The sequence below is a fragment of the Canis lupus genome, chromosome 9, assembly GCF_048164855.1.
Source record: "Canis lupus baileyi chromosome 9, mCanLup2.hap1, whole genome shotgun sequence".
Lineage (NCBI taxonomy): Eukaryota > Metazoa > Chordata > Mammalia > Carnivora > Canidae > Canis > Canis lupus.
In genome coordinates this window covers 49,747,017-49,768,283 of record NC_132846.1, presented here as the reverse complement: position 1 = coordinate 49,768,283, position 21,267 = coordinate 49,747,017, and the positions used below count along the sequence as shown (strand labels likewise).

At 43.5% G+C, this 21,267-nt stretch overlaps 1 long non-coding RNA gene across 1 annotated transcript; it reads right to left on the bottom strand.

Moving 5' to 3' along the window:
• Positions 1-2,330: 2,330 nt before the first annotated feature.
• LOC140639442 (uncharacterized) lies at positions 2,331-8,498 on the bottom strand. Its single transcript, XR_012036161.1, has 3 exons — positions 8,291-8,498; positions 7,154-7,352; positions 2,331-2,510 (listed from the first exon to the last, which is right to left on the bottom strand). It is a non-coding gene; the product is annotated as an uncharacterized lncRNA (long non-coding RNA).
• Between the last annotated feature and the right edge of the window lie 12,769 nt (positions 8,499-21,267).

The following is a 21,267-nucleotide window of genomic DNA, read 5'->3' as shown; positions in this document are numbered from 1 at the left end:
ACAGATATGTATATACAGCTGCCCCTGGCACATTTCCACAGGGTTCTCCAGCCCCTCAGACTCAATCCTCTCAACACTCCCTTAATTCTTCTATATTTGGGGCCCCAGCAAATGACACTCTGTGCAAACCCAGAAGCCTAAGCAAACCTCCAATTATGGTTCCCAACTTCTGTCAATCCTATTTCCCTAGTCTCTCTTGACTGGATGCTCTCCTTTCTATCTCCACTCTGCAGCTGGCACCCAGGCTATTGTCCTACGGGCTCCCCACTTCCCCTTGTTCCGCCTGCGAGTCCTGCAACCACTCCCTGAACAGGCTCTTTGCCTCCCAGCTTCATACTCTGTAATTGTTCCAACCTGTATGGGGCTGGCTCAGTCAGTAGAGCGCGTGACTCTTAATCATGGGGTCGTGAGTTCGAGCCCTATGTTGGGTATAGAGAGTACTTAAAAAAAAAAAAAAAAAAATATATATATATATATATATATATATATATATATATATATATATATATATATATATAATTGTTCCTAGAGAGACATTTTCAAAATACAGATTGCCTCTTAAAAATTCCTCAAGCCCTCTAGGTCAATCAGGATCCAGCCAGAGAGCTACATTAAGATTTCAGATTAGTTTTTCAGATCAATTGTTTAGGAAGTCTGAAGTTAACAACCATGACACTGAAAAGACAAAAAGAGCCAAAATACCGTGGAGGTGGCAACTCTCAGTAGGGGCCATTGTCTACTCCTAGGGCTGAGACAAAGAGAAGAGGTTGGGATAATTTATCCTATTTTACCTTAATAATGAGAACCAAACTAGTTTGATATGCAAAGCCCTCCTTCTGGCTCCAACTTATCTCCCTGGCCTCTGCTCAGGTCGCAGCACTGCCTTCCCCATCTTCAGACCAAGCCTGTGGTCATTGTGCTCTCAAACTTCCAAACTTTTCTACCTAAGCTGGCGCCACTTGAAATGAAATGTTGCTCTCCATTCTTTTCTGGTAAGTCATCCCTCAAGAAAGGCTCAAGGAGGCTTCGTGTCACTTTGAGAGCCTTTCCTGACCACTGTCCACCCCCACCCCCCTTCTGGCAGGTCCAGAAGCCCCCGTTCTTAAGGGTTTCCGTAACATCCTGGTCATGTTACTGTCATATCACATTGGATTCTTATTGTCATTTTAGGCATCTATGAGCTCTCTAGGGCAGGATGGCAGTCCCTTTTTCCTCTTTGCATTCTCTGCTTTCAGTTCAATGCCTGGCATATAGTATGTGCTCAATATATCGCTGAGTGTTAAAATGAGACTCATCTTGCCTCTCACATAGATAATAATCTCCTACTTGCTTTCCCCATTAAAACCATCCTTGCTAAGGGCAGCTCTGATCACATCTGTCCAATAATCAGAAAATCTTCAGTGGCTCCCCATTGTCTGAGGAATAAAGTCCAAACTCCTTAGTATACTGTCTGGCACCTGTCTCTCTGATCTTCCTATCTAGACTTATTGCCCACTATACCTCTGTACATACCATGTGCCCCTCCCATGCCAGCCACCCACTATTTCCTCAGTACCTTGAACTCTTTCCCTCTGGATCAGAGTTCACTCTGTTACCTTTCACCAGAAACACCATTGGGGGCTACATGCTACCCTGTTGAAATGCCCCTAGACTTCAAAGCCTAGTTCATTGGTTACCCACTTCAATGTAGGAAATCTTTCTACATCTTCCCTCAGTAGTAGGGGAATAAAGTCCCAAATGTTCATGACCTTCATGTCCTTGTAGATTCTGTCCCCTGCTCACTGGTCTAACCTTATCTCTTTCCACTCTCCTCCTTGCTCTGTCTGCCCTAGAATGCTAGTCTTCTCTGGTTCCTGGGATGTGTCATGCTCTTTCACACCCCTAAGCCATTGTGCAAGCTGTTCCCTCTGCTTGGGTGGCCCTTCACCTTGCTCTCTTTCCTGAACCCCAGATCAAGTGGGTGCTGTCTGTAACACACTCTCCCAGCACCCGGTGTTTGTCCTTGTTTTCAGCTACTGTGCCTATGTCTACAGGCTAGACTGTGTATGCTGGATGAAAGCAGGCCCTGGGTGGGTCCTGGTTATCATTATACCCTGGTACTTAGCACAGTACTTGGCACGCACTAGATGCTCAGTCTGCATAATAAATGCCGATTCATTAACAACCCCTTCATTTATAGCATTCTCAGCAGCCTGCAGCAAACCAGTCATTTGTGTATACCTCTCCCCATCTTGAGCATAAGCTTTGTTTTTTTAATGAAACTTTTTATTTTGGACATTTTCAAAGATACACAAAAGCCAAGAGAATGACAGAATAACCCCCCCCCCTTTTTCCATCACGCCTTAATAGTCATCAACATTTGCTCAGCCTTGTGTGAGATATTCTCCCTTCTGTTTTCTCCAGATTATTTTAAAGTACATCTCAGACATCATAAGTCAAACACTCCTTGAGGGTTGATGTGTCTTGTTCATCTTTGCTCTTCTCATAGCCCCCAGCTCAGCATCTGGCCCCTAACAGATGATAAATCCACAGTGAATTAATCAATTTAAAAAAATGTCATTCATTCACTCATTTTGCAAATTTATTCAACAAAGACTTCTTGAGCAGCCACTATATGCCAGGCACTGTTGGCATTGGGGATAGATTCAAGTGGGAGGGCACAGAGAATGAGTGAATGAATGAATGAATGAATGATGACATTCTAAAAGCACCTCATAGGGGACACCTGGGTGGCTCAGCGGTTGAGCATCTGCCTTTGGCTCCAGGCGTGATCCCAGTCTGGGGATTGAGTCCCACATCAGGCTCCCTGTGAGCAGCCTGCTTCTCCCTCTGCCTATGTCTCTGCCTCTCTCTGTGTCTCTCATGAATAAATAAATAAAATCTTTATAAAAAAATAAAATAAAAGCTCCTCATAGTGGTAAGTGCTATGCAGATCATTAACACAGGACAACTTGGTAGCAAGTGATGGAGTGGCTACTTAGAATCAGTGGTTAGGGAGAGCCTCTCCAGGGACGTGTCCTTTAACAGAGTCCTGAATGGCAAGAAGGAAGTAACATGGGGAGCCCAGGGGAGAAAGCATGCCAGAAGTAAAGAATAGCAACTTCAGTGTCCTGGAGGTGGAGCCGGCTTGACTGCTGGGGGAACAGAGAGACATGTGGTAGAGTGACAAGGCCAGGGGAAGTGGCTGGAACTGAGGTCTGAGGAGCAAGTTGCCCACATCCTGTAGGGCTTTATAAGCCAAGGCAAGAAGTTTGGGTTTTGTTGAAGGTTTGTTGGGAATCCTTTAGGAGCTTTTAAGCAGGGGAATGCTTTGTGATCTGTTCAAAATATCATTTTGATTATGGTGTGGAAGATAAACTCTAAGGTCAGCAAGGCAATTGCAATAGTTTAGGGGAAAAGGGTAGTTTGAGACCAGAGTGGGAGCAGTGGGGATGGAGAGGTGTGGAAGCCTCAGACTTTTTGAAGCCAGTGTGCATACCTCTTGCTGAGGGACCAAATGTGGAGTTGAGGCAAAAAGAATTAAGGACAATTCCTGGGAGGAGAAAGGTCACTCTTACAGAATGAGGGAGGCATCGATGGCTGGGGAGGTGGTGATCAGGAAGTGCCAGCAAATGAACAGTAGTGTGGCCATACAGATGGAGCCGGCTCTGCTCACACAGTTTTATTTTAGAGGCTTCTACACCCACCTCAGTTTCCTCATTTGTCAAATGGGCATGGTGATACCATCTTGAGGGGTTCTTTGAAAGTTACATGAGAAGGTACTAAAGGGCCAGCAGTGTCTGGCAGAGAGTCAACACAATGAATGAGAGTTCTTACCCATTGCCCCACCCTGAAAACACCCTTCAATGAGTTAGCCACTGTCTGGCAGAGGATCCATCCTGGGAAGTGGGTGGGTTTCCTCCCTCCTCTGGGAGTGTCAAAATTCCCAGGGAGAACCCATCCACCCACTCATTTGTTGGGTAATTCTTGTACTTTTGGTGTGTCCAATAGGAAGAGACTGGGACAATAGGGAAATTGTAGCCATAGGGCTAAGGCTTTCTAGGATGAGTGAGAACCAAAACTCCTGGGGTAATTGGACTTCCCCCAAAAGGGATAAGAATAAGAGGGAATGGTAAAAGAGGGAGACACTGCTTCTCTGTCCCATGTGGGACCCCGGGATGCATGACCTCCAGGGACCTGTACTCTCAGCCACAGGGTTCCTTTCCTGCCTCAATGACTCCTTGGGTACAAAGACCCCAAGGGATTTGCCTCCACTTGCCCTTAGGTGAGAACACAGGAACAGGGGCCATGGCATCCTGGAGTTCCTCTCATCTTCCCCTTGCTTCAATTTTTAAAGGGCTGTGTGTGTATGTGTGTGTACATTCATGTATACACCCATGCATATATACATGTATATGTCATATTTTATAAGTTCATATATATACAGAAAGACTAAAAAAATAAATAAACACTAAAATGTTAATGGTGAATTTTCTCTGGGTGGCTAACCTATGAGTGATCTTCATTTTTATCTTTGTGCTTTTTTGTATTTTACACAATGCAGTGCTTTTCCAATGAGGGCAAAATATTATAGTTCAAGACCCTCTAGGGATCCCTGGGTGGCTCAGCGGTTAGCATCCGCCTTTGGCTCAAGGTGTGATCCAAGAGTCCCGGGATCGAGTCCCACATCTGACTCCCTGCATGGAGCCTGCTTCTCCCTCTGCCTGTGTCTCTGCCTCTCTCTGTGTCTCTCATGAATAAATAAATAAAATCTTAAAAAAAAAAAAAGACCCTCTAGAATATCTTTCTTTCAAAATGCTCAGAATCTTCCTGGATTCTAATCTGTTCCTGAAACCATCTCCATGGGCAATGTTTTTTTTGTTTTGTTTTGTTTTTTAATTTTTTTATTGGAGTTCAATTTGCCAACATATAGCATAACACCCAGTGCTCATCCTGCCAAGTGTCCCCCTCAGTGCTTGTCACCCAGTCCCAACTCCCCGCCCACCACCCATTCCACTACCCCTTGTTCATTTCCCAGAGTTAGGTGTCTCTCATGTTTTGTCACCCTCACTGATATTTTCACTCATTTTCTCTCCTTTCTCCATGGGCAATTTTTTTTTTTAAGATTTTATTTATTTATTCGTGAAAGAGAGAGGCAGAGACACAGGCAGAGGCAGAAGCAGGCTCCATGCAGGGAGCCTGACATGGGACTTGATCCTTGGTCTCCAGGATCATGCCCTGGGCCAAAGGCAGGTGCTAAACCCCTGAGCCACCCAGAGATTCCTCCATGGGCAATGTTTGTGTGAGAGTTAAGAGTAGGGGGTGTTCATACACTCACTTATTCATTTCATTCATTCTTAGATTTGACAGCTATTCGAGTGCATTATGGGTAATATTGCTAAACCCTCTGGTAACACAAGACATAGGAGGTATGGTTCCTAGCCTCAGAAGCTTTTCAAGTTCAGATTTTAAAAACTTAAAGCCTGAATATTGCAAGGAAATGAAGGAATAATGCAGAAAATCAAGGGTCCTGAGGAGGACGAGATGACTTCCACCTGGAGGTGTCAGAGGTGGTTACACACAAGAAATGGGATTGGAGGGATCCCTGGGTGGCGCAGCAGTTTGGCGCCTGCCTTTGGCCCAGGGCACGATCCTGGAGACCCGGGATGGAATCCCACGTCGGGCTCCTGGTGCATGGAGCCAGCTTCTCCCTCTGCCTCTCTCTCTCTCTCTCTCTCTGTGTGTGACTATCATAAATAAATAAAAATTAAAAAAAAAAAAAAGAAATGGGATTGGAATCAGCCTTAAGAAGTAGGTAGAGCTTGGATAAGTGGAGCAGGTGAAAGGGTATTCCAGGCAAGGTGAATGGCAAAAGCAAAGGCACAGAGGCAGGAAAGTATTAGAAGTATTTGGAAAATAAAAAAATTAAAAAATTAAAAAAAAGAAGTATTTGGAAAATAGCAAATAAAGGACCCTATGTTTCTTGGATACCATAGAACAAGTACAGATTTATTACATATATATAAAATAGACTTGAGAGTTTTGCTCAGAGTACTCCTATGGGGCAGTAGCATGCCATCATTCCATAGGTGGGGAAACTAAAAGTCTGAGGGGATGCCAGCTTCTCCCCACGGCCTCCAAGTAGTAATGCAAGGTCCCAAAAGAAAGAGTTCTCAGATTTTCTGACACCATGGATGCTCACATCTAGAAAAGAGCCTGCTAGACATAGAAGGTTCCCACCAAGAGAGAAAACCAAATCACTAAGAACATGGGGCAGCCTTTCATTACTCATATATAAGTGGCCAAACAAATAAATCAGCCCCATATGTGTCCCTGGGCTGGGCATCATTGCTTGGGCACAGAGAAAGGTGTATGAAAATATATGCCAGCTGTCAACATTTGTTTGGGTGGAGAAAGATGCAGGAAAGAGGGAAGGAAGGTGGAAAAAAGAAAAAAGAAAATGAATGAAATGTTTTAGAGAACACAGTTGAGAGAAGCAGAATTTCTGTATAAATACGTTTTTGCAGGCATCCTTTATAATGGCAAAAATGTGAACAACTAAAATGTTTGGGTAAAGATTTTAGTTAAAATAATTATGACATATTTGTACCATAGAAAAACTTCTTAGCCCTTCAAAGTGATAGAGCATATAGTCAATTGAGCATGCAACTCATGATCAAGCCCAACATTGGGGGTAGAGATTGCTTTTAAAAAGGTGATAGGGCATATATAATTGTTAACATGAAATAGTGCTTAGTAGACGTTTTTAAGTAGGAAAAAATTACATAATAGGGGCGCCTGGGTGGTTCAGTCAGTTAAGTGTCTCTCTTCGGCTCAGGTCATGATCCCAGGATCCTGGGATTGAACCCCACATGGTCAGGCTCCCTGCTCGGCAGGGAGCCTGCTTCTCCTCTCCCTCTGTCTGCTGCTCCCCCTATTTGTGCTCTCTTTCTCTCAAATAAATAAATAAAATCTTTTTTTTAAAAAAAAATTATGTAATAGTATGTATGTGAACCTAGCTCTTTGCACATGGAAAGTATTTCAATAAATGGCTGTCAATGGTTGTGGGATTCTATTTTTTTTTTTTTTTTTTTTAACAAGCAGATTGTTTTTTTGAGATTGGGAAAGTTAGCAAGAACTCTAAACTGCTTTTAAATTACAGTTTCTTATTTACTGCATTTGATCTCAGGCATTGTTCTTCATGTTCCTCGTCCATCTAGGCGCCCTCAGGGAGCCCTCTGGCAAGGGCTGCAGCCAGTTCAGCCTGTTTCCTGAAATGCCACACGTGCAGAAAGCTTGTCCCGCTGCCCGTCCTGGGCTTATTCACAATAGATCCTCAGCCCCAAAATAAGCAGCCAGGGTGTTTCCTCTTCCTAAAGGGGAAGCAGAAGCCCCTGATGAGCAGAGGGAAGAGTGAGCCCTGTCTAGACCATCATCCCAGGGGAATTCTATCCACTCAGTTCCCCCTGGAAATCCCCAGGCCCAGAACAGCTCCGCTGACTCAGGCCACCCATTCTGCAGGCACCTTAGATCCCAGCTGACCTTCCTTCTCCAGCACCCAGCTCCATCCCATCCCCCTAAGGAAAGGCAAATTATGCAAAGGCACGAGGGTGAGGGGGGATCTTTAAAGGGAGAATTTGCTCTCAGATAAGGTAATGGGTCCAATTAGAGCCTCCTTGATTGATGGGCCTGTCAGGTCCAGCCTTGGGTCCATGCCTGGAGATAATTCTCTCCTCTCAACCCTGGGAATGCAACTGTCTGGGGCTTGGCCAAAGAGATTCAAATAACAAAGAGACATTTCAGGAGTACAGGTAAACAGGCTCCATTATTGTTTCTGAGTAAAAGAAATAACCATGGGCAATTTATCCCCCAGGAGACATTTTGGCAACATCTGACATTTTTGGTTGTTACAAGTGGAGAGTGTGTTTGTGTACTGCTGGCATCCATGGGTAGAAGCCTGGGATGCTGCTACACACCCCAGAATGCACAGGACAGCACACATGTGTGTCGTCGTCGTCCCCCCCCCCGCCTTAAAGAACCAACCAGCCACAAATGTCATAGTGCCTGAGGTTGAGAAACTCAGGTCTAAGGTGTGTTTTGTGCTTTATAAATACAAAGAAAAGGGGTTGTTGGAAATCCCCAGATTTGGGAATATCTGAAAAGGAAGACCTCCTGGGGGGAGGATTTCCCTAAGCAGCAATGTTTCCAAGCTGCTGGCCCCCATCCAAACATGCTATATAGCTCTATTTCAAAAGTATTTTTATTTAAAATTTTTTTTAATTTAAATTCAATTTAATTAACATATACTTACTATTAGTTTCATTGGTAGAATTCAGTGATTCATCTGTTGCAAACAACATCCAGAGCTCATTACTTCAAGTTCCCTCCTTGGGATCCCTGGGTGGTGCAGCGGTTTAGCGCCTGCCTTTGGCCCAGGGCGCGATCCTGGAGACCCGGAATCGAATTCCGAGTCGGGCTCCTGGTGCACGGAGCCTGTCTGTCTCTGCCTCTCTCTCTCTCTCTCTCTGTGACTATCATAAATAAATTAAAAAATTAAAAAAAAAACTCCTTAATGCCCATCACCCAGTTGCCCCAACGCCCCACCCACCTACCCTCCAGCAATCCTCAGTTTGTTACCTAGAGTTCAGTGTCTCTTATGGTTTGCCTCCCTCTCAATTTTCATTTTATTTTATTTTTCCTTCCCTTCCCCTATGTTCATCAAAAGTTTGTTGTTGTTGTTGTTTTTCATCAAAAGCATTTTTAAAGTGATTGTCTTCTAAGAATGTAGGAAAGTGTTGAGGACAGAAGGAAAAAGACCTAGATTCTGGCCCCCAGTTTTGCTCTGATTCTGAGCATTTGGTAATTAAAGACAAGCTCTTTTGTCAGGAACTTAGTAAATAAAGCAAAAGAATAAAATCCGTATCTGTCATGTTAACTCTTATAATTGTCTGGAACCTTGGAAATGCCTTTGACTATGCCTGAAAATGTAGCAACACAATACAAAATGAGCTAGAAACTTAACACCACCTGAGTTAATTTAACTAATGGGTGGTCAAATATCTATGTGTAGAGAGCAAGATGGAGTCATTATGTCAAGCAGGGGCCTGCAACAAGCAATGACGCAAGCAGTTAAAGGGAGTGTAGCTACCAGTCTATCACTGACACCAGTATCAGCTAACGACACACTCAGACCTCATACCAGGAGAAGCAGAGGAAGTCTGCAGGGGCCCAAAGCTGATTAAACCCCTTTACGAAGGGAGGATTTTTGCAGCAAACTGTCAAACTCTTTGGACACTGACCCCTCTATGTCTGACCAATTGAAAAAGGCAGCTGCCGCCGAAGGCTCTGCCCAGTTGATCTCTGATCAGACCTGAGAGCCTCCACTGCTTGAACATAAGCAGTAAGTTCCAAGTAAGTGCCAAGAATTGACCCGGATCAGACTGAGGCCTCATCTCAATCATGTACCGCAGACGGACTTCGTGCTTGGTTCATTAACTTCCTATCCCCTGCTTTATCTTGTTTGTTGTGTGACTTGTGTCCTGCTTTGTGTGTCTATGAGAAGCCAAGTTAATCACGTGTCAAAATGTCATTGAGTTTGGAATCTCGAACTTGTTTTATAATTATGTTAACCTTGCTTTATGACTGAATAAAGCTGACAATGTGCAAAGACGCAACTCATGTGTGCACCTTCATAGCATGCTCATGACACTATGGTTGAGGTTGTGTCAATGAAGATTTAAATTAACTGTGTCTGCAAAAGGTCAGCCAGACCTTCACTTTGCTTCTCCTTACAAACTCTGAGTACTTACTTGGATATCTTGAGCCTCTGATAGGATGCTTACATGTCCTCCTTCTTGGACTCCTTCCCCAAGATCTGATTTGATTCATCAAGCATATCCTAAGCCCTTCCAATATGCCCAGCAGTTTGGTAGCTGCTGTGGACAAATAATATAGCACCTGTGTGCTAATTTAGGATGAGCATCTCTAGGATTTTGAGACTGGAGGCTTGGAAAGATAGTATTGCCTCTAATGGAAGACAATACTTGGTGAGTGAGTGGGAGTTGGATCAGGCTGGAAGACAATGACTCAGGGATGGGATGATCAAGGATGTCCCAGTGGAAAATGTTGGTGAAATTGTTGGAGCTGGAGGGTTGGATCTCAGGTGAGAATATGAGCTCAAGATCTAAATGTGGAAATCTTCCACATTAAGATGAGTCCACCGAGATGGCAGAAAATAGAACAGAAGCCCAAGGGCTGGACCTTGAGGTGCAATTCAGAGCTGAGAGGTAGGAGGTGGAAGAGAATGCAGCCAAAGGGGATGACTAAGAACAATTAGAGAAATAGAAAGAAAACTAAGAGAGCACGGCACCTCTACAGTTGAGGGGGGGGAGAGGTTTTGGTTTTGGTTTTGTCTTTTAAGGGACAACCAAAAAATGTCCAAACGTCTTTTTTTCCCGAAGTATGATTGACATACAATATTATATTAGTTTCAGGTCTAAGAAACTGTCAATGCTTTATAGCATGAACTCTGAGCAAAGGAAAAGATCCTCTGGATGGGGGGGGGGGTGTCCTCATTTGCCCAAGATTGTCCCAGTTTTAGTCCTGAAAGTCCCACATCTCAGGAAACATGTCAGTGCTGGCCCAACAGGCTTTGGGATGTGCAAAGCCCTGAGCTAGAGTCTAAATTGGAGCACCAATGAAGAGTTCAGCTGCCAGTCATGTTAATACATACCCTCTAAGAGACCACATTTAAAAAATAATCAGATTCTGCATTTGCCACATCCTCTGAGCATGACCCTGGCTCGGATAGGGGCCAAGGTTAATAAACTGAACTAGTTGGATCCAGTCTTTGAAAACCTTTGAACACTTTTTGAGGTTTTTTGGCCTGGAAGCATTTCCTATCATAAAATTGAGTTAGCCAAACTCTTACTTGGCTCCAGTTCTCTTTTTCTAAATTGCCTTCACTCAAGTGCTTTTACTGGAAACGCAGCTGTCAAAATAAAGTCAATGGCTTTCAGAAAAGAAAGTTACCCCAAAAACTGGCGCACCCGAGAGAGAGATGAAAGAAAATAAGCTCACTTCATATCAGAGCTATGGATTCAATTTTGAGGAAACTGCAACAGATTTGGGGAACTACAAGGTACAACTCTGGCAACTTCCAGAAGCCCATAGCTTTTCTGAAGACCAGATGTATTGTGTTTTGTGGGTGATTGTCTCAAAGCTCTTCTATTAGTTTCCTGTGGTGCTTGGCAATCCGGTGAAACTCTGAATGATTTTCATGTTTTTTGTTTTTTGTTGTTGTTGTTGTTTTTTTACATGAGTCTGGTTCTGCCCATTTCCTTTAAGCCAGAGGCTAATAGCTGGCAGCCTGTGGGCCAATTCAGCCTGTGAATGTGTTTTATTTGGCCTGCAGGGTGTTTTTTAAAAATTTTTCAATTGGTTGCCAGCATTTGAAGAAAAAAAAAAATCAAGAGATTCCAAAAAAAAAAAAAAAATCAGGATTTCCTGCTTTTCTTGAAAAAAATTAGAAGACCTGAAGACCTTATGGCTGCATGTCCACATGGCAATAATCCACAGGGCTGAGCAGCAGCCACCCCCTTAGGCCAGGCATGAGCCCTGGCCTTGGTCTCATCCCCACCTTCCTTTACTTTACCTACCAGGCTCATCCCAAGACTCCACAGAGAATGAGACTTCCAAATTACCTCAGCCATTAGTTCTAAACCACTTGCCTTGACCTGTTTCCTGTTCTACATCCCAACGTATTCCCAAGTTCTACTGTCATTGACTGATTTCTTGTTTGTGGATTTGACTCCTCACCCTGGCCCAGTACCTGATCCCATCCCCCCCATGCTACCTGTGCTTCCTTCCCACCTGCCCCTGCCCCTCTCAACCTAGAAGACCCACCCATGTCCCATGCTGCTGGCAGACATACAACTGATCCATGGGTACCCCTGCTTGGTTTCCTCTCTCTTTGGATCTGTCTCTGCTCATATTCCTCACTTACTATCTCTCCCATGGCCTCCCCGTTTGCTTCAACTTTGTCTCCAGTTTCCATCCTTGAAATCATCCCTTGGGCTTAACTACAGAGTCCAGCTTTTCCCATTTCATCTTTTGGCCTCCCTCTCTTAAGCTTCACTCATGACTCTTCTTACTTACAAGATCTTCAACTCAGGGACACCTGGGTGGCTCAGTGGTTGAGCATCTGCCTTCAGCTCAAAGTGTGATCCCAGAGTCCCAGGATCAAGTCCCACATCTGGCTCCCCTTGAAGAGCCTGCTTCTCCCTCTGCCTATGTCTCTGCCTCTCTCTGTGTGTCTCTCATGAATAAATAAATAAAATCTTAAAAACCAAACAAACAAGATCTTCATCTCAATCTGGCTCCAGCTCTTAAAAGTGTAGTAGTTAGAGTAATGCTAGCTGCCGTGACAAGCAAATCCCAACTTTTTTTTTTTAAGATTTAAATTTAAATCCCAACATTTTAGTGGCTGAACATAATAAAAGTTTGTCACTCATATAACAGTCAAATGGGAGTTTTTCTGGCCCAAAGGCAGGACCCAGGCTCCTTCCTATGGCTCTAGCCTTGAAATTCTCCTTACCCAGCTAGTCAGTAGCACAAAAGAGAAAGTGACAAGGAACCACTGCTTCTTAACTGCCTTCCAGCCTGGAAACAACATGTGCCACTTCCACTCACATTCCATTGGTAAGAGCTAATCACGTATTGCCAGCTAAATGTAAGAAAGGTTAGGATATGTAGTCTGTGGGTGAGGTGCCACCACCTCAGGGACAGAATCATGCCATGAAAGGGAGAGCCTGAGCTGTGGGAGAGCTGCTGGCAATCTCTGCCCAGCACATAGTCCAAACAGGGGCCCAGGTGGATGCTTCCCTGGCTGAGCTGGTGGTACTGGTCCCATGAGGTGTGGAAAGAGAGTTGCACATTCTCTCCAGGATTATGGAACTCTCCACAGCAACTGACAGAAACCCAAGCCAGCTAAGGAAAAAAAAAAAAAAGGCATTTTCGGCTCTTGTAACTGAGAAATTCAGGGGGTTGAAGTGGCCTACAGGACAATTAGATCCAGACATAAATATTGATGTTAGGTCCCTCTTTCTCCATTTCCATATCCCAAGGCACCTTCTCCTGTAGATCTTTTCCACTTAGCAGAGAAGGTGGCTGACAGCTATCCTTGCATCAAAATCTTCCCAGTTCCATGTTCTCAAAGGCAAAAGCCCCTTCTCCAGCTCCAAGCTTTAAAAACCACATGAAGGCCATTGGCCTGGCAGGGGTCACAGGATTTCCAGGAAGTAGATGAACTCTGAACTCCTTTCCCACCGCATTGGAGTGATAGCCAAGCAGCTTCCTTAGGGAAGTAGGCACTACAGTACAGCAAAAGCAGTAAGTACACAAATCTTTGACTGCACAGCCTCTGCTTATACCCATATGGTCACCTCAGAGTCTGGGCCTCCATGTAGGTCCCGGGAAGCAGCTTCCCAAGACCAGAGTACTCACTGTGGACTATTTTGGTCAAAGCCATGGTTTCCATAAGATGTGATAGCATCTGCATGACTTCCCATGAATTCACCAGACTTGGAAAAGGCCTGTGGATATGTTTTTTACAAGACCTGAAGACCTAGTAAGCTCCATCAAGTTCCACCAAAGGGATATACATATATATATACATATATATATATATATATATATATATATACACACACACACACACACAAAAGGAAATATCATCAGAAAATTCATGGTTTTCAGGCAGAAATTTACTTCAAATGCTGAAGGACGTCCTTTATTCATCCATCCAACAAATAATTACTAAGCCACCACAATATGCACAGCTTGGAATCAGGTGCTGCTCATGCAATCATAGTGAATGAAGTTCAAGTACTGTGGCCTCAGCAGGCTTAGAGTCTCTAGTACATAAGGAAACACAGTTGAGGCAAAATGTGATACCACAGCCAAGTCTGTAAGATAGCACTGTTACACAAACAAACAAATAAACAAAAGACACCCTGAGCCCTGAGTATGGAATAAAGAGCTTCTCAAGAATGGAAGAAATTCCTGAGATGCTAAATAAATGAAGGTAGGAATTAGGAGGAACTAGCCCTCAGAATATCTTGAATTCATGATATGTGGCAAAGCACTTCTGGAATGCAGGTATTACCAGTATGCTACCTGGCCAGGTTGGCTATTTGGACAAGCCACCCTCTGGCTCCTTCCCCGAATGCTACTTTGTTTTGGATGATTTTTCCCCCCCATGAACACACATTTCCAATTCTCTAATTTTTTTAAAAGACTTTATTTATTCATGAGAGAGAGAGAGGCAGAGACACAGGCAGAGGGAGAAGCAGGCTCCGTGCAGGGAGCCTGACGCGGGACCCAATCCTGGGTCTCCAGGATCATACCCCGGGCTGAAGGCAGCGCTAAACTGCTGAGCCACCCGGGCTGCCCTCCAAATCTCTATTGTTAAATCAATGGCAATTGTTCTACATTTTCAGAAACTATACTATTATTACAAAAAGTAAAGAAAACTATACAGTCTAGCTCTTGATTATTTTAATAAACTTTTTATTTTGGAATTATTTTAGATTTACAGAAAAGTTGAAAAGATAATACAGAGAGTTCCTATAGACCCTTCACCCAGTTTCTCCTAACGGTACGTCTGTCAAAACTAAGAAACCAATACTAGCACACTACTAATTAAACTCTCTACTTTATTGTGATTTTGCCAGTTTTTCTACTAATACCCCTTTTCCGTTCCAGGATTTTCTGTGTACAGGATACCACATTGCATTTTGTAACTTTTTGTTGTTGTTGTTGTTTATAAACATTTCATGAATGTTCCAAAACACCTTCGCTGTGCTACAGGTGAGACTCATGATGATGGAAGCTGATGAACTACCTACCTAAGTGAGCACATGATTTACAGTTTCCAAACACCTGGATATCAACCAGAAAGATTCAGTAGGGAATAGCATGATCACTCAGCCAGAGGCTCCTTAGGATTCTTACTTTCCTTTTTCCTTTTCTTCTTCCTTCTCTCCCTAAAGACCTTCTACAGGGTATGGATGCTCAGGATGAGAGAAGGGGGTTGAGAGGGTCCCATCATACCACTGCAAATGCATTTTGTAGTTCTTGATTTTTAAGGACTATTATTCTTCAGGCATGGGTCAATTCTGCCCCTTTTCCTGCTTGCTGCCAATGCTTTTAGACATTTCATGGTTCATTAGCACCTGCCCTAGAGTGTGAGCAGGAGAAGGAAACAATTTTGAAATGCAAATTAGCCAAATGTTGTTATTTATTGGTTGGTGGCCATTAGCTCAGTTGCTAATAAGGCCAAGGTTATTGGCTTCATCTCTGCAAATGAGTCAGCTGGCTTTGCAATGACAGGGGAAATTTTGACCTGTGACCATTATTTGCTCCCTCAACCCTATCTAGCTTCTCTTAAATGCAAATCTTTCGTCAGAGTGGGGCAATGGTGGGAGTGCCTATACTCTTACTTTTCGACGTAAAGTGTGGTTCATGGGGCAGCCCTGGTGGCTCAGCGGTTTAGTGCCGCCTTCAGCCCAGGTTGTGATCCTGGAGACCCGGGATAGAGTCCCACGTTGGGCTCCCTGCATGGAGCCTGCTTCTACCTCTGCCTGTGTCTCTGCCTCTCTCTCTTTCTCTCTCTCTCTCTGTGTGTGTGTCTCTCATGAATGAATAAATAAAATCTTTAAGTAAAATAAAGTGTGGTTCATGGGCCATCAGCAGAAGCATCACCTGAAGCTTGTTAGAAATGCAGATTTTCAGGCCCCACTTGGGTCTAAGAATCAAAATCTGCACTTTGACAGGATCCCTGGATGATGAAGAAGCATGCCCATTCAACAAATGTTTATTGAGAGCCTACCCTATGTAGGTTGTTTGAGTCTCGGAAGAGAAAAGGAAGCACATCTCACTATCATAGAGCATACAGCCTAGTAGGAATTCCAGACAAGCAAAATGATAATTACAGTTACAAAGGCATTTGTAGGGTACCTGGGTAGCTCAGTCAGTTGGGCATTCGACTCTTGATCTCAGCTCAGGTCTTGACCTCATGGTTGTGAGTTTGAACCCCATCTTGTACCCTTTGCGTTGTGCTCCATCCTGGTTGTGCTCCACACTGGGCATGGAGCCTATTTAAAAAACAAAACAAAACACACACACACACACACACACACACATACACACACACAGAACAAAGGCATCTACAATGATAGGGCACTGCTGGAGAACAAGAAAGGGCTTAATCTTGAACTGGGGACCAAAGGATTTCCAGAGAATATCATATTTGAGGTGAGACCTGAAGAATAAGATTTAGCCACTTGAAAGAGGAAGTACAAGGGATGAGGGTGGAGGAAAAGCAGGTTGGAACAGAGGACTCTGAGGCAAAGAAGACCATGGTGTCTCCTGAGAATTACATATGAGGTAACATGGCTACAACATCCAAACACTGGGAATGTTTGGTGGGGATGATCCAGAGATTTCCTTCTCTCTGTATTCTATAGCATCATCAATACATATTATTGAGCACAAACTATATGCTAGGTACTGTGTTAGGTGTTGAGGATATGGGTAATAAATGTCACCATCCCATTAGATATGGGACTCCAGTCCAGGTCAGTTAGAGATTGCAATTACCCAAACAAATGGAGAAAAGAGGCCTTATACTCACCACTCAAGGATCCCTCCAGATGCAACAGTCCAAGGGAACCTAGGTCTGTGTTCAAATAGGGTCAGTAGAATACAACAAATATTGAGGGGTTAAGGGAAGAGGTCCCAGCTAAAGCATCCTATAAATAAAAGGGTATGTGAGTCCCATAGAGCCAGGAGGTGATGCCAAGGTCAACATCAGGCGGGAGGTGAGAGGTACACATGTCAGTTTTCTATTGCTGCATAACAAATTGCCACAAACTTAGTGGCTTAAAATGACACCCATGTATTAGCTGGCAGTTGACTTCTGTAGGTCAGAAGTCTAGTAGGTGCAGTTGGGCTTTCTGCTTAAGTTCCCACAAATCAAGGTATCTATAAGCTGAGCTTTTATTTGGAGGCCCCAGGAAAGAACTCACTTCTAAACTCCTCCAGGTGTTGGCAAAACCCAGTTCCTTGTGACTGTAGAACTGAGGTCTCTGGTTCCTTGCTGGCTGCCAGCCAGGGTCCACCTCTGCTCCCAAACAGTGCCCCCTCTTTCTCAAGCAGCCCGTTACATCTTCAAAGCTAGCAACAGTACATCACATCTCCCATGTGCTCTGAATCTCTAACTTCCTCTTCTGCTGCTGGCCACAGAGAGCTCTCCTCTCTCAAGGGGCCAGGAGATTAGACCACGCCCACCTGGATAATCTCCCTGTGTTATATAATATACCACAACCACAGGTAATCTCTCATCCTATTCAAGGGTTCAGAGTATTAGGAAATCTATGGGTGTGAGGTGGGAGACCATTTCAGAAATTCTGCCTTCTACAGGAGCTAGGAATGTACATGGAGGTTTGGAATCCTAACTGGCAGGCCTTGGTCAGCAGCCAAAGTTTCCAGAGACTTGTGGCTGGGGCAGAAACGGAATCTTCATTCTCATGAGCCCCTGGGAGGCATGCCTGTGCACCGCTGTCATTGCACACCTTGAGAGGTCTCATACTGACCCATGTTTTATCTGATCTCTTGTAGGTTTCTGATGATCATGGTTACTTCTGGGGCCACATTCTTTTTTTCACCTCAATTAAATCAGTCTGTGAATCTTCTCACCATCCTGATAAAGGGGCCCTGTTTTGTCCCACAAAAGTCCAGATCTGGAGCTCAGTCCCATGCCTGCCTTGGCAAAAAAAGTCACTCACTGTGCTGTGGTGGGAATAGCAGATCTTACTGAGGTTTGAGACATGCACCCTGTAGTCCTCCTGATAGCACTTCAACATCTCTCTCCTTTGAGGACTTTTGTGACACTGGTTCTCTCTGCCTCTCCTCTTTGACTTCCCTTCTTGCACTGCTTTACTTCGTTCTGCCTCTCAGGAGCCAACCCGTTTCTCCCTTTATCATATACACAGTGGTTCCATTTCCCCCAGCTCCAGACCTTCTTTGAACAGCTGATGGATTTTGGCTAAAGTTTTGGTGTCACCACATCTAAGGATCTACCAGATTTAGCCATTAAGTCAAGATGAACCTCTTCCTGAGTCTTTGTCTTCCTGTGGGAATGAGGGTAAAGGCGGTTTCCTTCTTCTTATTTCTTTTTTTTTTTTTTCCCTTCTTCTTATTTCATATGCTATGGACAGAAGTGCCTAGTGTAACAGGGGCACAGGGGTGGAGCACCTCCCAAGCAGGTCAGAGAGGTCTAGATATGAACAAGAAGCAGTCCTTCTCTCTGCCGTTTCATCAACAGGGCCCTGCCTGAAAAGGTGTTTCATCTTCTCCACTTACTTGACTCTTAATCTTCTCTCAAGGTCCATTTCTGTGCTCCTTCCTCACTTCCTTTTTCTTTTTTTTTAAGATTTTACTCTTTGAGTGGGGGGAAGGGGCAGCGGGAGAGGGAGAGAATCTTAAGCAGACTCCACACTGAGTGTAGAGCCCAACACAGGGCTAAGTTCTGCAGCAAGAGGATATAAAAGCATACTTTTTCACTAAATAGACTCTCAAGAAATATTCTCATGCTTGACATCCAAACTGCGATGAATTGAGGGGTCTGGAGCCACGTGTCTTTTAGCACATGGGCTTTTCTAGGGTAATAATGTTCCCAAAGCGTAATACATATATGCCTAATGACACATATATCTCCTTCTATGGGAGGATTTTAGATAATACCCAGGTGAATATTTACACAATGCTAATAGATGTGTATTTATTTTAATGTATATTAGAAAATTTACAGGTAGTATATCAGACCTGATTTCATGAATCAGTGACTTGATGATTTACATAACATTAATTGTTCATAAACAATTATTCACAAACATTACTGTTTATGGCAAGGCTAGAGTTAGAGTGGATAGGAAGTACTCCAGCAGAACATGTTAATTGATTTTGTGAAAAATACTCTGTAAATAACAGATAGATGGCACACAGCTTTGGCCAAAACCATGAGGATGGCATTCAAATGACTGAGGTTTGGGAAACTCTTTCCCAGTGACTCATTCTTGTGAATCCCCTCACTGTAAATATAGGGGCAGGAGCATTTGAGACCAAAAATCCTGTTCTCCAATCTGTACCAGATACCACACCCAAAGACCACTATTCCTTTTAATTCCAGATATTACTGAAAGTCTAAACTGTTCTGCAGAGAGAACACCCAGAGCCTGCAAGTAGGTTATCACACGTCAAGGCTGGATCAGCCCATCAGTGGCACCAAAGGGTGGGGTGGGAAGGAGAAACTGCAAAATAAGCCTGGCTCCAGGAACAGCATGTATTCAGTACAGAGCCATAAGTTCAGAAATACCAGACTTGGGTGTGTTTGTTATGGAGACTTACTGCAGTGAAAGGGAGGGTAAGAACCCAGGATTACTCTCCCCAAAGGGAAAGCTGGAAAAGTCATCTCCCAAGGGTCCCTGTCAAAAGCCACAAGCCTCAGACACACTGACAAAATAAAGGGACAGCTAGGAGCCACCCTACCTCTTTGTCCTTATTTTCATTCCTCAGACCTCAGAAGAGATACTGCAGATATATGACTCTAAATGTAATGAGTACAAATTGCAACTACTCCAAAGCTATACCTTGATAATGCTTAACTGCAACAGCAGGGAGATAAGACAAGAAACTGGACTAGAGGACATTTAGAAAAAAGGGTCTAATAGGTCAGTGATTTCTAAACACCCGTCTACAGACCAGTGTCCAGCTGGCTATAGAATAATCACCTATATCGGGGATGGGTGTGTGTTTTTTTAAATTTTTTTCCAGCTTTATGAGATATAATTGACATATAACATTGTGTAAGTTTAAGGTGTATGATGTGTTTATTTGATACACTTACATATTGCAAAATGATTACCACCATAGTATGGGTGTGTGTTTTACTCTCCATTACCACCCAGGCCACGTTCTGGTTCAGGTCAGAAATGATATCTCAGAATTGGTGTTTTTAACAAGGTGTCCAATGCTTCTAATGCTCAGTCTAGTTCACAAACTACTTTTTGAGCTTTGTGCCTCACGTCTAGTTGCTTCCTTCCTCTTCCCACTGGCCTAGCCTGGCTCCCTTCTTCCATGTTGGGTGATTCTAACAGCTTATAACCCATCTCCTACCTCGGTCTTTCTTTAAACAGTTTAGAGCCAAACCAATAACTATAAAGGATAGAAAAAGCATATGGGAAGGAGAAACAGAGTTTAGTGTTCAAAAAGAGCTTTCCCTCTTGGGAAAAGTCATATAACCTCTCAAAACTGCAATTTTCCTCATTTTTTAAAGATAGGAACTAATAAATGTGCCTACATTACTGGGTTGTTGTAAGGATCAAACGAACTTATTGATTCAAACACCTAGGAACATGTGATCTATGTTAATCACATCATTTCTATGCTTAGAAGCATTCAGTGGCTACTAGAGCATATTGCCTGGCCAGTATATCCTCCTTTGGGAACCGTCTCCCTTTTCCTGTTCTGCAAAATTCTGGAGGACAATCAATCCCAAATCCTCTGAGGTGGGCACATGACCCAAGCTAAGCCAATCAGATACTTCTGGAAATCTGCATTTTCAATGGGGATTCAGGGATGGGAGGTTTGAGGTTGAGTCATGAGTTCATCCTCTGGAGATCCCCTCTAGCCTGGTCAGTTCTTCCTTCAATTCTGTAAACTCCCCAGTGTCCTTCCAACAGATTGCCCATTTTTTCTCTTCAGTTAACCCAGAATTGGTTCCTGCCTCTGAAACCAAAGAGCTCTAATTAATACAGCTCATCATCTACAGAACGAAGCATGCAAACTTCTCATCCTATGTTACAGATTCTCCACATTGTGTTTATATCTCACTTGATGGTTCTTCCCTAAGCTTAAGCCTCTATACAACAATCCCTGCGAGCTACTATTATGCTATTTGCATTTTATGGGCAAGGAGGGTGTCTAACTCATTTCCCATGCTAGACAGTTTGATGTATTTTGATCAGATTTAATTGAGAACCAACTCATTTAAAAATAACAAAAGGCATTCTGTGGCTCAGAGCAGAAATGGTTGCCAAAGACTAAGATTATAGAGAATCTGGATATAAACCAAGTTCTGGGGATTTTTTTTAAAGATTTTATTTATTTATTTATTTATTTATTTATTTATTTATTTATTTATTTGAGTGAGTGAGAGAGAGTCCAGAT